General features: G+C 36.9%; 1 protein-coding gene across 2 annotated transcripts in view; it reads left to right on the forward strand.

Annotated features, from left to right (window-relative positions):
- Positions 1-13,659, forward strand: part of KCNN2 (potassium calcium-activated channel subfamily N member 2) — a 375,548-nt gene that overhangs the window by 273,503 nt on the left and 88,386 nt on the right. The window lies entirely within an intron of this gene.

Below are 13,659 nucleotides of genomic sequence, written 5' to 3' on the forward strand. Positions count from 1 at the left end.
ATAAACTTCCAGATTTCTCCAGGTTGGCAAAAAGCATTACCACTCCCACAGAGGGGAAAAGGGAAACTAGGTATCTAACTGCTTTTGTGCAGTATTTAAACCTGTCCTCACATTTAAAGCTCTGTCATTATCTCCACTTACAGAAAAACTGGTGCCTAGAATTCCTGAGTCTTTAGGGGGTGTGGTGTGTTGGTTCTCAGTGGAAATTTGGTTGCTTCTTGATTTTTCACCACTGCTGATCTAGAATTCTCCTTTCTCAAGTCAGGTAAGTCAGTTATCAGTTATCAATTGGCTTTCTCGCTTCTTTACCATTGTTTTGTGACTGATTCTTACTGTCCTTGTGAGTTTATACTTTCTTTGATTGTTGTTTTTATTTGTTTTAAAATGACTTACGGTCATCTAAAGAGGGTCTAGGGAGGGAGCTGAGGTCAGTGTGTTTGTTGAGTCTGCCTGCTTTTACCAGAAATTCTTTAGTGACTAGTTTTTAATATCATTTATCTGAACCTCTTAGAACTTCTTTCCATAAATATGGCATTTGAAGGATTGAAGTTTTCCTTTTAAAGAATGGTAGACTCCTTATGGTAATGCTTTGTTTCCTAGCAATCGTGGTATTTAGAGACTTATGATATTTTCTGGAGCAGATGTACCTATGGAGATTGAAGAATAAATATGGAAAAACCTTAGTTGATATACCTATTTAGTTTAAGATTATCTTAATTAAATGTTATGCATAATAATGTAGCAATGAGGGTAAAAGCATAGTTTAACAATATGTACATCTATATGGGTGGTCTTTAGTGCATCAGCGTCCCAAGAGCCAATTAAATAAAATAGCCTCAAAATTATACGCATGCTTTCCATTTTCTTTTCAGAAACTGTTCATCTTAGCTATCATAACCCCTCGTCACTAAACACAGAAAGGCTGAGGCAAGCTGTGCCAAATCTTAGCAGGCCAAAGTACATGTGTTTTGTAACATGCTCAAATTGTTAGATGATGGATCATTCCTGTTTTCATATAAGGCACTAGAAAGTGAAAATTGCCCATTTCATATCAAGAATGAGAGAGTAGCCAGCAGTTACATAAAATGGAACAAATCTGTGGCATAGTGGGGAAGGGAGAAAGACAAGCCTCTTGATTGGGACACTGGGATTTAATCCCAGTTGTACAATTTAGGGGCTGAGTGACCTCAGGCCAAGCAGATCACTTCTTTTTGCCTTTGTTTCTTCATTGCAAACTAAATGGATTGATAAGCTTTCCTCTTCCAAAGGTAACATTATGTAACTGTACAAATATGTAAAGAAAAGAAAATCATTAACCAGCATTGCAATAATAGAAGATTTTCCACATTATGTTTTTCAATAAGCTTCCCATTTGGCTGCACGTTATCTCCATGTTGTGACTTGTAAGATACAAAGATATAAAAAATTCACTTTGTTTTTCACAGTTGATTTTGAATATGATGTCACCTGCATCTTACACGTCCTTAGATGTTTCCCATCCTCCTTCCTTTCCTTTCCTTTTGTGAAATTTGCAATACTTAATACAACACACACCTCTCTCATTTCTTTAGTTTGGAGTTTGGATTTGAATGAACCCCACCAGGGTCCATCTTTGGTTTATCCAAGCATTCTCTCCATATTAGAGGAGGAGTCACACCTGATAGACATTCTCTTCTCTGTTACTTAGAACAAGTCTAAGAATATTTTTAAAAGGAGAGAGATAGTGAGAGAGAGAAAGGCAGATGGCTTTCTGGAGAAGTTTGTTTTGCAAACCTATCCCCCGCCTTCTGAGCACAGCACATCTAGAGGTTTCTGGAAAATGTTCTCCACTGAGGAGGGCATTCTTTAGAAGGCATCTGTTCCTTGTAGTATTACTTACCCTAGCATGTCATGTACTTCTGATTGACCTATAAATAATAAAACCTCTTTTCTTTCTTTCTTTCCCTGCCTCCTTTCCCCTATCAGTGATAGGTGGAAACAGAGTGGCAAATATCTGGCATTATTTCTGTGGCCTACATTTGTCAGGAGGAGGCTTCCCCAAAGCAGATCACAGCATCCCTTCTCTCTTTGATTCTGGTCTGGCCTTGTGTTGAGGTGAATTTTAATCCTGGAAAGAGCACTGTCTTCTGAAGTGGCCTGGGGAGTGTGGCCTGGTGCTGTTAAGTGATCTCATGTTCACAGCGATGTAGACCAAAGGCATTTAATCGAATGTGTCAGGAGAAACTTGAGAAATATTTATGTCTTAGAAAAATTATAAATCCCAGAGCTTGGGGTCTTGAAAATTAGTAACTATCCCATCCAGACATTTACTTTTTGAGGCTTCACTGGTTCTGCAATAATATCGCAGGTGAGTGTCCAACCCAAAGTGTATGTTTTTCACTGGACACTGTTTCTGGAGAAGGTTAGTAGCTGTTTTGGAAGACATAGGATTGGACGCTGTGGGCCAGTGCTATGTTACACTAAAGAAAGTGTTTTGTGCTGTTTTTGTTTTCTTTTTTACTAGAAAGGTTCTCAGAGCATTTAATATATAAAGGTGCATTGAGAATATCCAAGAGGGGAAAAGAGCATTTATTTGGACACGTCTTCTGGGAAACACAGTTGGCATATGTCAGTACTGAAATTTCAGAGACAGAAAGGGATCGTAACTTTCTGCAGTTTGTGAATTTAAAAAAAAAAAATTGTTCTTTGTTCAATATATACTTCTTTTTCCTACAGTTTTTGTAATGTGGGAGAAGGGGTGTGTTTGGGATGGAGAGGAAGAAGAGGGAAAGAAAAGGGACCTGGGAACTTGGGTAGCAGTGTTACTAAGCAGAAAAGCAGATGCTGGAATAATCTGTAATAAACTAGAGATGCTAGGAACTATTTCTGTCACTGAAAAAGATTCATTTAGTTAAGACATTAGTGGCTAACTAAGTTTATTGTTCTTATGTATCATTGTTTTACCTCTAAGAGCTTTTAAGTATGCATTAATTAGTATGCATTAGTTAACAGGAAAATTTTCTAAAAATGACTTAAGAATGGTTTACTTTTTTTCAAAGTGGGAAAACTGGAGAAGCAAACAATGGAATTTGTTTTAAATAGCCTCTAATAATCTAAACTGCAGTTTAGATGGATTAAGAATAATTTTTTCTATCACTAAAAACTAATGGATGAAAATAAATTTGGTGTTTATTTTTTAAATTATCAAAGACAACCTGAGGATTGGAGTTTCAGTTTGTTTGGCATCTACTATTCAGTGTCTTAAAAGTATGTTTCGTTTCTTCCTTTAGTCAAGTTAGACTTTTCTGTATTTTTTTCACTGTCACTAACAGTCTCCTCCACTGTGTTTTTTAAAATTACCTGGCAGATGATTTCTGAAATCCACTTGAAACTTACTTTATTATAACATAAAATATTGTGGAGTATAACAGTCAAGTCATAGCCCATAATGAAACCTTATATAACGTATATTTCATATAAAATAGCTGCCTTTTTTCTTTTGTTTCTGATTGTTTTTCTTTATTTTTATTAAACTTATTGGGATGGAAACAACCATAGTGTCTTTTGACAGATGATTGGATAAAGAAGATGTACATGTATATGACGGAATATTACTTGGCCATAAGAAAAGATGAAATGTTGCCATTTACGACAACATGGATGGATCTTGAGATTATCATGATAAGTGAAATAAGTCAGACAGAGAAGTCGAGAACCATATGATTTTACTCATATGTGGGAAAATGGCTGCTTTTAACACAAGGATCCGTTATGTCTTCTGACACTGTATTACAAAGTTGGTAAGGAAAGCCCTTCTAGGATGAGAATATCCTATTTTGTAACTACACAGGTTCCCATCCTTTTAACACCAATCCATAGAGGATATACGATTTTGGGTTCCACTTCCTATTGAATATGGCCTGAGTATCACCTCAATTTTCTATATGTTAATATTAAGGTAAAACAAATGCCCTTATTCCTGAGCACCAATAAAACCAAATGTAGAATGGTAGCTGTCTACATCTCAGAAATTAATTCAGCATTGTGGTGGTTATCTTTTTGTGGCTAGGTGTGAATCTGTTACTCTAAGATTGTCATTTGTGGCTTCTTCTGTATGATTTTAGATAAAACTGAACTTTAAGTTTCAATATGTGATAAACTGGAATGGTTAAATGATCTGGGTTCTAATTTTCAAGTTTCTCATTTCAAAAAGTTTCAGTTTGTCTTTGTTCTTTTATATGATATAAAGCTAATTCTTCAAGGAAGAAGAGATGGATGTAAATGGAAAGTCTCATTTGTTCTATTTATTTTTATTATTTATATAGGACCAAATGTCACATAATTTGAAATGAGGAGCTACATATCTGAACACTAGCTTGTTCTGCCATCTGTGATTTTTATTTTATGTTTTCAGGAGACTCGCTCAGAGGCCTACTTCTTTTCAAGCCCTGACCATCAGAGATGCCTTATTTCCTGTTAATTTACTTAAATTTGAAACATGTTTCCTGTGACCAAGTTTCTTCGATAGTGGTAAAAGTAGTCATAAAATATGCATTGCAGTGCTAGGAAAACATCCTGCTGGCACCTTGATTTATTACAGTATACTGAATAATAAGATTATTTCTCACCACTTCAGGTTTCAGCTGTTGCTATGTAAACTCTAAGTATTTCATCAATGGATTTGTAATTTGTGGTTGATGGTAATGTAATACTTTGTAAACTAATACTTCCAGGGTCTGATTCATACATACAGATATAGCATTTTCAAACTCATAAATGAGTCACCACTTTAAAATGGGCCCTTTCAAGTTATAAAAGTCGGCAGTTCCAAAGCATTCATCATGCATCTGTGACTTGCAAAGTATCCATGCTCAGTTTTCCAAATAAATTGGTCGTTAAAGTCTTATGAAAAGAAAAGCCAGTACTCTCTCAAGTTCAATTCTCTCTTTATTCCTATATAGATATGATTTGTTTTTTTTTTTTTTTGGTCTGCCTCCTAAGAGAACAATGAGGATTAATATTTATTGGCAAGATGCTTTGAGATGCTGGTTTGAAGTGTGTAGCTTGAAAGTACCAGCAGTGATTATATTCAAGCAGAAAAAAATGAGAAGCCGAACAGCTCAGAAATTCAACCGCACTAATTTCATAGTCAATTCATTGGTCCTCCCCATCGTGACACCCATGTTGATGTATAGATTTTATGGAATATGGGTCCTGGGCATCTTGTGACTTTGGAAAATCCCTTTGATCATCGATGTAGTACATTAGACAAGGTGTATGTATGCAATTGTCATGCAATTTAGCTTCAGAACCACTGTTACAGATAAAAAGAAAGAACATAATGTCTAAATGTTGATTCCCTGACATTCAAGCTATTTTGTCTTTAAGAAAATTGATATGTTTCTTAGACATGGGGCTAGGTTGGAGAGAACAAGTTTTTCCTACCTGCCTGCAGGATTTTCTATGTTCTATTTTTTTAAAGTTTACAGCCTTTATTTTTAATGTTACCTTATTGCAAAATAGCATAACAAAAAAAATTCAAGTGATGAAAAATGCCTCTATATGCAATAAAATGTACACATTTTGAACAAGCACAGAGCATGGACAAGTGTCCCTTCTATTATTACAATGTTAAATTTTTATAACCTTAGTACATATTATTGGGATCGCTTAATGATACAAGAATTCAATTATGGAATGAGGTAGGTTTTAAAATTATATCCCAGAGCTGGTGTTGGGGTACAGAGTACCTACTCTTTGTCAAGAAGGCTGTTTGGCTTGACTCCCCAGGCAGGATTAGATGAACTGTTTCTCCACTGCTAGCCGGCCTGGTAGGGCAACATCTAGCCTATTGGTACTTCCTGAGACCCGAAGGAGGCCAGTGTCAATCCTTGAACTCTCCAACTCTGCCAGTTCCAACCCTGTTGTGTCCCTGATTCAAAAGCCCATGGATTAAATTGTCTGATCACTGCCAAATTCCTAAGGGTTATTGGAAAAGGCCCAGTTATCAGATATTTAAATTTAGCATGGTGGTGAAGTCAAACCCATTTTGAGAACATGGTGATTATTCGATAAATGCTTGCTGACTAAATAAAGGAATACAAACCTTCACACAAGTCTCACCGTAATTTTTGGCCAAAGTGTAAAAAGAAAAGAGGATTCTTGTCATTCTTATCGGGTTCTTTTTGAACAACTTTATTGAATTATAAGCTATATACCTATTTTAAGTGTATAATTTAATAGCTTTTAGTAAATGTTTACAGCTATGCAACCATCACCTCTACTGAGTTTTAAAGAATTTCATAACCCCCAAAAGATCCCTTGTTCTCGTTTGCATTAAGTCCCTGCTTCCTCCAGTCCTAGGCGACCACTCACATACTATCTGTCTTTTGCTTTTCTAAGCCTTTCATAGAAATGGAATCAGATACTGTATAGTTTTTGCATCTGGCTTCTTCTACATAGCTTAAATTTTGGGGGTATATCCTTGTAGTATGTATCATAGTTTGTTCCTTTTTTATTGATGAATAGTATTCTTTTATAAGGATATGCCACATTTTGTTCATCCATTCACCAGCTGACATATCTATATTTAGAAGGTTTCCAGTTTGTGGCCATTATGAATAGTATTGCTGTGAACTTTTGCACAGAAGTCTCTATATAAACATTGTTTCTTCTTTTTTTTTAGGTAGATATGTAGGAATGGCTCTACCATTTTATATTCCCACCAGAAATCAACAATATATACTAGTACCTCGGTTTTCACACGTCTCCGTTGACGAACATTTCAGTTTACAAACACTGTAAACCTTTCGGTTTTCGAACACGCCTCGTAAGTCGAACATGTCACGCAGCTTCCACTGAGTGCAAGATCCTGAGGCCTAGCTGTCAGCTGTTTACGAATGTTTCAGAACTCAAAAGGTCTTCCGGAATGGATTACGTTCGAAAACCGAGGTACCACTGTATAAGGGTTCCAGTTTTATCGCAACCTTGACAACATTGTCATCACATGTGGATATATCACATTGTCAGTCATACACACACACACACATACACACACACACACACACTCTTATATAATCTTATAAGCATTCTAGTGAGTGTAAAGTGATACCTTATTATGGTTGTAATTTGCAGTTCTCCAATGACTAATGATGGTGAACACCTTTTATGTGATCATTAGCCATTTGTATATCTTAGGCGAAATGTCTGTTTAAATGATTTGCTCATTTTTAAACTGGGTCATTTGCCTTTATCTATTCTGGTTATAAAATATATGATTTGCAAATATTTTATTCTAGTGTATTTTGAGCATGTGGAAGCTACACATACTTGCCTTTCTCTAAATCGATCTTGCCTCACCTCCCAAAGCCACACAGGAAAAAATCCAGGTACATATACCCAGGGACTGTGGGCTCTTTGAAGAGACTTGCTTCTCTTACTAAGTTTTCTGCCTCCTGCCTTTTTTCTACCCTTGTTGCCTTTCTGGTAACCACTATTTTCTAGTAACAGGAAAGAGATGAAGGATCAAGGGAGAAATATCTTTCTAGTTCTTGCATTACTTTGATGATTAGAGTAGCTATGAAAAATGAAGTCCAGAGGATATATCGTTTTTACATTTAGGGTGATGTTCCTGACTTGCCCTCCATGGGGATTTTTAAGATTTTTGTATTTTTGTTTTTGTTTTCCTAGATGAGGTAATAATTTGTTTTCATTGATCTACAGCTTTCTTTACAACCAAGAGCAAACATTTGTCACATGTCTGACGCCATTTTAGGTATGTAGCTAAAGATTATTAAAAATCAAACCCCCCACCCCCTCCCTTTTGTGTGGCCTTGCTAAATTTTATGTCGGCCCACACTCATGACTTTGCAAGAGGAATAATCTAGCTATGGGTTGCCTGACCGATGTTTGACTGCACTTCGTCACTTGCTTTGTATCATAGTGACAGGATATCATAGTACAACTCACAGAGATGTGGCAATTCCTGTTTAACATTCAGTACTCCACAGTGGCTCAGGGACAAAAAATTTTTGAGTGACTACTGCCTAATATCATTGCTTTCAGGTCTCCTCTCATAGACTTAGTGTTCTGAAAGCTTTCTGTGTTACATAACACACACTATTTTAGTTTATTGAATTGGATTTAATGTTCTAACAAAACATTAAGATGCAATTTAAAAAGAAGTTTTTGCAGACTTTGTGTTATCTAATGTGGCTTTAGAACCTCTTATGAAACTTCATGTAAGAATCATGGTTTGTACATATGAAAGCCAGAAAGTGAGACGCAAAGTTTTCAGATTGAGTTGGAATGGCAGAAAATACCTGTTGTCAGTGATCATAGTGAAAGGTTAAATTTAGTAGCTTTCTTGATTTATAGAAATGGTTTCTAATATTTCGTGTGATTGGGCATATTAGTAATCATAAGTTCTCTGTTTTTGAACAAAACTGGGGCTTTGGTAAGTGTAGAGAATCATCCTGAATCACCAATTATTATTATTTGGGGGGGAGGGTAGTTTTATGCTTTTGTTCTAGAAGATATTAGAAAAGAGAGTGTTCCAATACAGAAAGATCCTCTTCTGTCAGTAATTTTAATCTGACTTAGTGGTGGCCAGCCCTTAGAATTTTTGGGTTTCTGTATGTCTGGAAAGGATGAGTATTCTTAGGTTCACTGCTGTAATTATGGTGGTCTGCCTACTGTGCTTTCTTACTTGTTAGTAAGGTATTTTTGTTTTGTTTTTTGTTTTTAAATAGGTTCTAAAAAGCTCTGGGGTATCAGTGTGAAGTAAGTGGCCACTCTGTCAGGTTTTGTATTCCTGTTTAAGGAGTCTCCATTTTTTTTTAATAAACTGATAGCTTTTGTTCCTCTTCTCATCCACCATTCACTTCCTCTATCACCTCGATCCTGTTCTTTATCCCTACTAACATCACTGGTATTCATAATGACGGGCAGGTGCTTTGGGCAGGTGCATGATGATGGATGGTTGGATGGTGAAACAAATGAAGGTGCCATGGTCGGCAGGTTTGCCGTGGTCTTGAACAAGGAAAGTATTGTAGTCATTAATCATTGGCATAATACACTCAAAACTTATATCCGATCCTGGTTAGCTTCAGGGATGAGTTCTCTCTCTAGTTTAAAGGTATGCTTTGAGTGCCTATGGTATTCTACACTCTGTGCAAATGGAGATACTACAAAAGCCCCACCTGAACAGACTTCTCAAGGACAAAGAGCACATCGAATACATCTTTATCCCTGCAGGCCAGAGCCCTTTGACATCTGGGTCAGAGAAGACTCTACAAGTCGTCTAATGCTGTCAGGTCCAGAGTAACACCAATTACCATTGCTCCATGAGGACTTGTGAGGTAAATGTTCCTGCACACATGTGTATCCAGCAGTCAGAACAGTAGAAGGCTGATTGATTAGTAACACGTCATGAGTTCCTTCAGGTATCACAGCTTAACCCCATAAGAGTTCTTATAAGGAATATTACTCATGAGCATCATGTTTGGAAAATGTGGAAAAATTCTCATATCTTCATTTTATCATTTTCCAGGAACTGGTTCATTTGCAAGTAATTAGAGTTTTAAAATTTAGCAAGTTAGCAGAGGTTAATGAGGAGCTCTGTGTTAATTTAAAATTTCTTTGAAGGAGGGGTGAAAATAGCACTTGCTGAATTTTTGAAGACTGCAGGCACATTGGTCTTGGAAATCTGAAACCTTTGTTATGTGTTGGACTGACAGGCAGAAGTCCTCATGAAAACATGACAGGCAACATTCACTGTTTGAAACCCTTCTCAGCATTCAGCCTGGAAGCACGTTCATTGACTCTGCTGGCGCACACAGACTTCTGACAGACTTTCTGAGTCTTTTATCTTAGGTGACACTTTATGGGCTCTCAGCATCTGTGAGGCTACGATCACTAACTGGGATGAACAAAGGGAGGGCAGAGGGAACCCCACCCTGAGGCGACATTAGTGACAGAGCTCCACAGTGCAGAGAAGCATGCAAATGGATGTGAGTGCCCCTAAAGCAGCATTTCATCTTTCTTTCAGGAAACTTCCCATGTTCTAAGATCACTGCTGTTGTCCCTTCTGATGCTCAACCTCGGTCTTGCGATGAGTTTAATGTCATGAGTACTTCCTGAAAGCCTTGTTCAGAATAATAGGCAACGTAGAAATGCAAACAACAAGTGCTATTCCTATTAGAAATGCAAACAACAAGTGCTATTCACCATGGGCTGCAGAACTTCTGAGAATTTCAACCACGCCCTTCAGGGGAAAAAAGCATCATGAGTTTTAAACCACCAGATTTAACTTCCTCATAAAATCATATCTTTAAGTAACCACATAACTAAAGAATCCAAGTAGTCTATCTGCAAGATAATGTAAGACTTTTGTTCGTGGTCCTTTATCCAGTTTTACTTTTTATTAGAGATTTTACCTACTTTAGTCTTTGTCTTAATTTGTGCTTCTTATTCATCATTTTTTTGTAGGGACAAATATCAGGGAGAACGGAGGGAATGAAAATAATCTTTCCAGTATGCTGAGCTATCTAAAGCAGGGGTTCTCAAACTATGGCCCATGAGCCAAATCTGGCCCACTGTTTTTGGATAGCCCATGAGCTAAGAACAGTTTTTAATTTTTTAAAAATTATTGTGTGGAAAGGAGGAAGGGGATATTTGACAGAGACCATATGTGGTCTGCAAAGCCTATAGTATTTACTATCATCTTACAGACAAGTTTACTGATCTTAAAGTGACATCATTTTTGTTAAATTTGTTTTGAGCACAATGTGTGATACAGTACATTACAAAAGATTTTTCTGTGTTTCAGACAATGAATTTATATTTGTCACAGCTTAAATAAGGAGGGTGTTTTTTTTTCTTTTTAAAAATAATCGTTATAATATATTTAGGGCTAAATATAAGCTGCCTTTTGTGACCAAGGGCTAAATATAAGCTGCCTTTTGTGACCAAGGATCAAATATTGATATTGGTTTAAGTGATAGGTACAAGTGTCATACAGACGTTAATCAGTTACCTAAGCTATCCTGACTAGTACTAGCTAGATGCTGGTATAATTCATTTTTAATAAATTACTAACCAATACTAAACAAAACTACCTCTTCTGGTCATCTAAAATAAGGCAGCAAGACATGAAAGTAGTGCTCTGACCTATTGAGGGATCTAGTCCCCTGAGCTTTGATCCCACTGGCCTTGAGTAATGTCAGTGGAAACAGAGTCATTAAGAAATCTGTTCTGGAGGTTGTGGAGGAGCAGATGTTGGGATAGATTTAGAATTGAGCTTCCAAAAGATAGTCACTGAACATTGGCAGAATGATTTTGCTTTGACTAGGACAATAATCTGAAGTCTTCTTGCAGTGTTGTTCTCTACCATATGTAACTGAGCTATGGGTAAAGCAGTGGCTCCACGCTGCTTATCGTTGGCAGTTTTAAGGGTAAAATGATCTTTACTGCTGTTATGTAATGGAGTATCGTCATAGCATACCACGATTGCCTTTGTCCTATTGTCTCTGCTTCCAAATATAGGACTGTTTCTATCACGTTGGTCTATGTTCCTTAACATGGGAGAAATTGACCATCAAGAGATTAAAATAATTCCTGTTTGCTTTTCTTACACAAATCTCTAGTACGTCTTCTCATTGAGGTTCCCTTGCTATTTCTCTTCCGCATTACTGGCTTTTCCATAAACATAATATCTATTTCTCAGAAGAGCATAAAGGAAGAAGATATAATTTGGCTAAGATACCAGATATCTGGAACAATATCACGATTGTGATAACAATATTTATGTCACCTTAAGAAAGCATTCACAGACATGGTTTATAGGTGACCTGGAACTTTAATGGCATTTTTGCTTGATAAGAATTTCCTATTGTTGTAGCATCACAGCTTCCCTCTTCTCTCTTCTTCATTCCATCTGATCCTTCAGACTGGCTGTAGGTCTGTCTCAGTTTGGCTGGGCGTGCTCCGACCTCAAAGGACTATAGTTGCAGAGCAGTTTTCGAGCTCGGTAAAAATAATATTCCCCTTCCTTCCCGGATGTTTTTGATGGACACATTTTTCATACTTAAGACAGATAGGTGGGATGTGACTAAAAATTGCAATGTGCTTCTTTCTCAAAACAAGTTTATTTTTTGAATGCTACAGATTTTTGTACCTTTCCAATACAGCCTGAAGTTGTCTTAACCACTTTCCAATCTATTTTGCACATAGCCTTGGATGTTCTTGATTTAAGCATATATTATATTTGCTTTTTATAGATTGTTGGAAAGGAAGAAATCTTGAGTTATGGTTACTAGTGAACCAACATATTTAAGTGAAATTGTAAAAAAGAAAACAAAAAAGCCAACACGTGGGTTAAGCTTTAAGGTACATTAAATTTTAAAAGAATGTATCTGTAATTTGCTCATTTGTATTCAAATTGAAATTAATCTTCTTGGTATGTTTTGAAAGGAACCACCCTTATTGTTCTCGGGTTTTCATTATCTGTATTTAGTCACTGGTGTTCTACGAAACCCATTCTGCTAATTAGTCTTTTCTAAAATCACTGCTAGGCACAAAGGGAAAATATGACTCAGAAAGAGAATGTGTGCTACTCATAGTTGCATCTCCATATTAAGGAGATTGTTTAGACGCACCCTAGTCTTCCATAAAAACAGAGAAAAAGGCTGTGTGTGTGTGTGCAAGTCTCTCAAGGACTCAGAATGGCTAGATATTCCATATATAAAATTTGAGTGATACACACACACACACACACGTACTATATTTATATACATATATAATAAGTATATATTATATATATGTACACAAACACACACAGGGTGCCAAAAAAATGTATACACATTTTAAGAAAGGAAAAAACTATATTAGAATTATAATGCTCAAAATATACCACAACAAAAGATGAATACAAGCCATGTGTATACATTTTTTTGGCAGCCCCGGTATTTGAATGCCATCTTTTCAGTACCTATTAATTAGCTCAGTGGGAGGTCAGTTCTTCTCGTCATCATGGACACTGTGGTGATGAGCCCAAGATGGTAAGTATAACTGTGTTGTCCCCTGGAGTTTGCTTTGGTCGCAGCCAGAAGTTGTTCTCTGTGAGCAAACATGGGTCTTGTAGAACAGACCGTCGTAGAGACTCAAAGATAACGGCACAAATCTGACTAGAATTACTCAGAAAGCAAGTTCTACTAAGGTCGGTTGGCATTTTGCCTGGCAAATGATTAGACCTTTTATAATCATTAGAGTCTGAAGTTTTATGAACCTTGGGGCCCATTATTATCGATTGGTCAGATATTGTCTTAGGAGATAAAAGTCACGAATCATATACTAGGGCAAATCAAGCTAAAACAGAGAAGTACACACATCCTAGGACCCAACACATGAGCTGGCGAACCTGGTGTTCAGTAAGTTCATTGTCAATTGAGTCACTGGAAGCAAAGCAACGAGGCGCACATCCCCATTTTCAAGGAGTACTGTGTAACTGATTCACAGCTTGGTTCCTTGAGGGCGGGGTGGTAGCTTAGCTTCGATTTTCCATATGCTTCTAGCATAAAACTTGGAACAAAGCCAGCGATCCATAGATAGTTGTTGGATAAGAGAATCAGTAGTTAATTCTGTGTGTTTTGCTAATCTTTAAGGCCCTGTCCTCAAGTTCTC

The sequence above is a fragment of the Rhinolophus ferrumequinum genome, chromosome 7 (assembly GCF_004115265.2).
Source record: "Rhinolophus ferrumequinum isolate MPI-CBG mRhiFer1 chromosome 7, mRhiFer1_v1.p, whole genome shotgun sequence".
Classification (NCBI taxonomy): Eukaryota; Metazoa; Chordata; class Mammalia; order Chiroptera; family Rhinolophidae; genus Rhinolophus; species Rhinolophus ferrumequinum.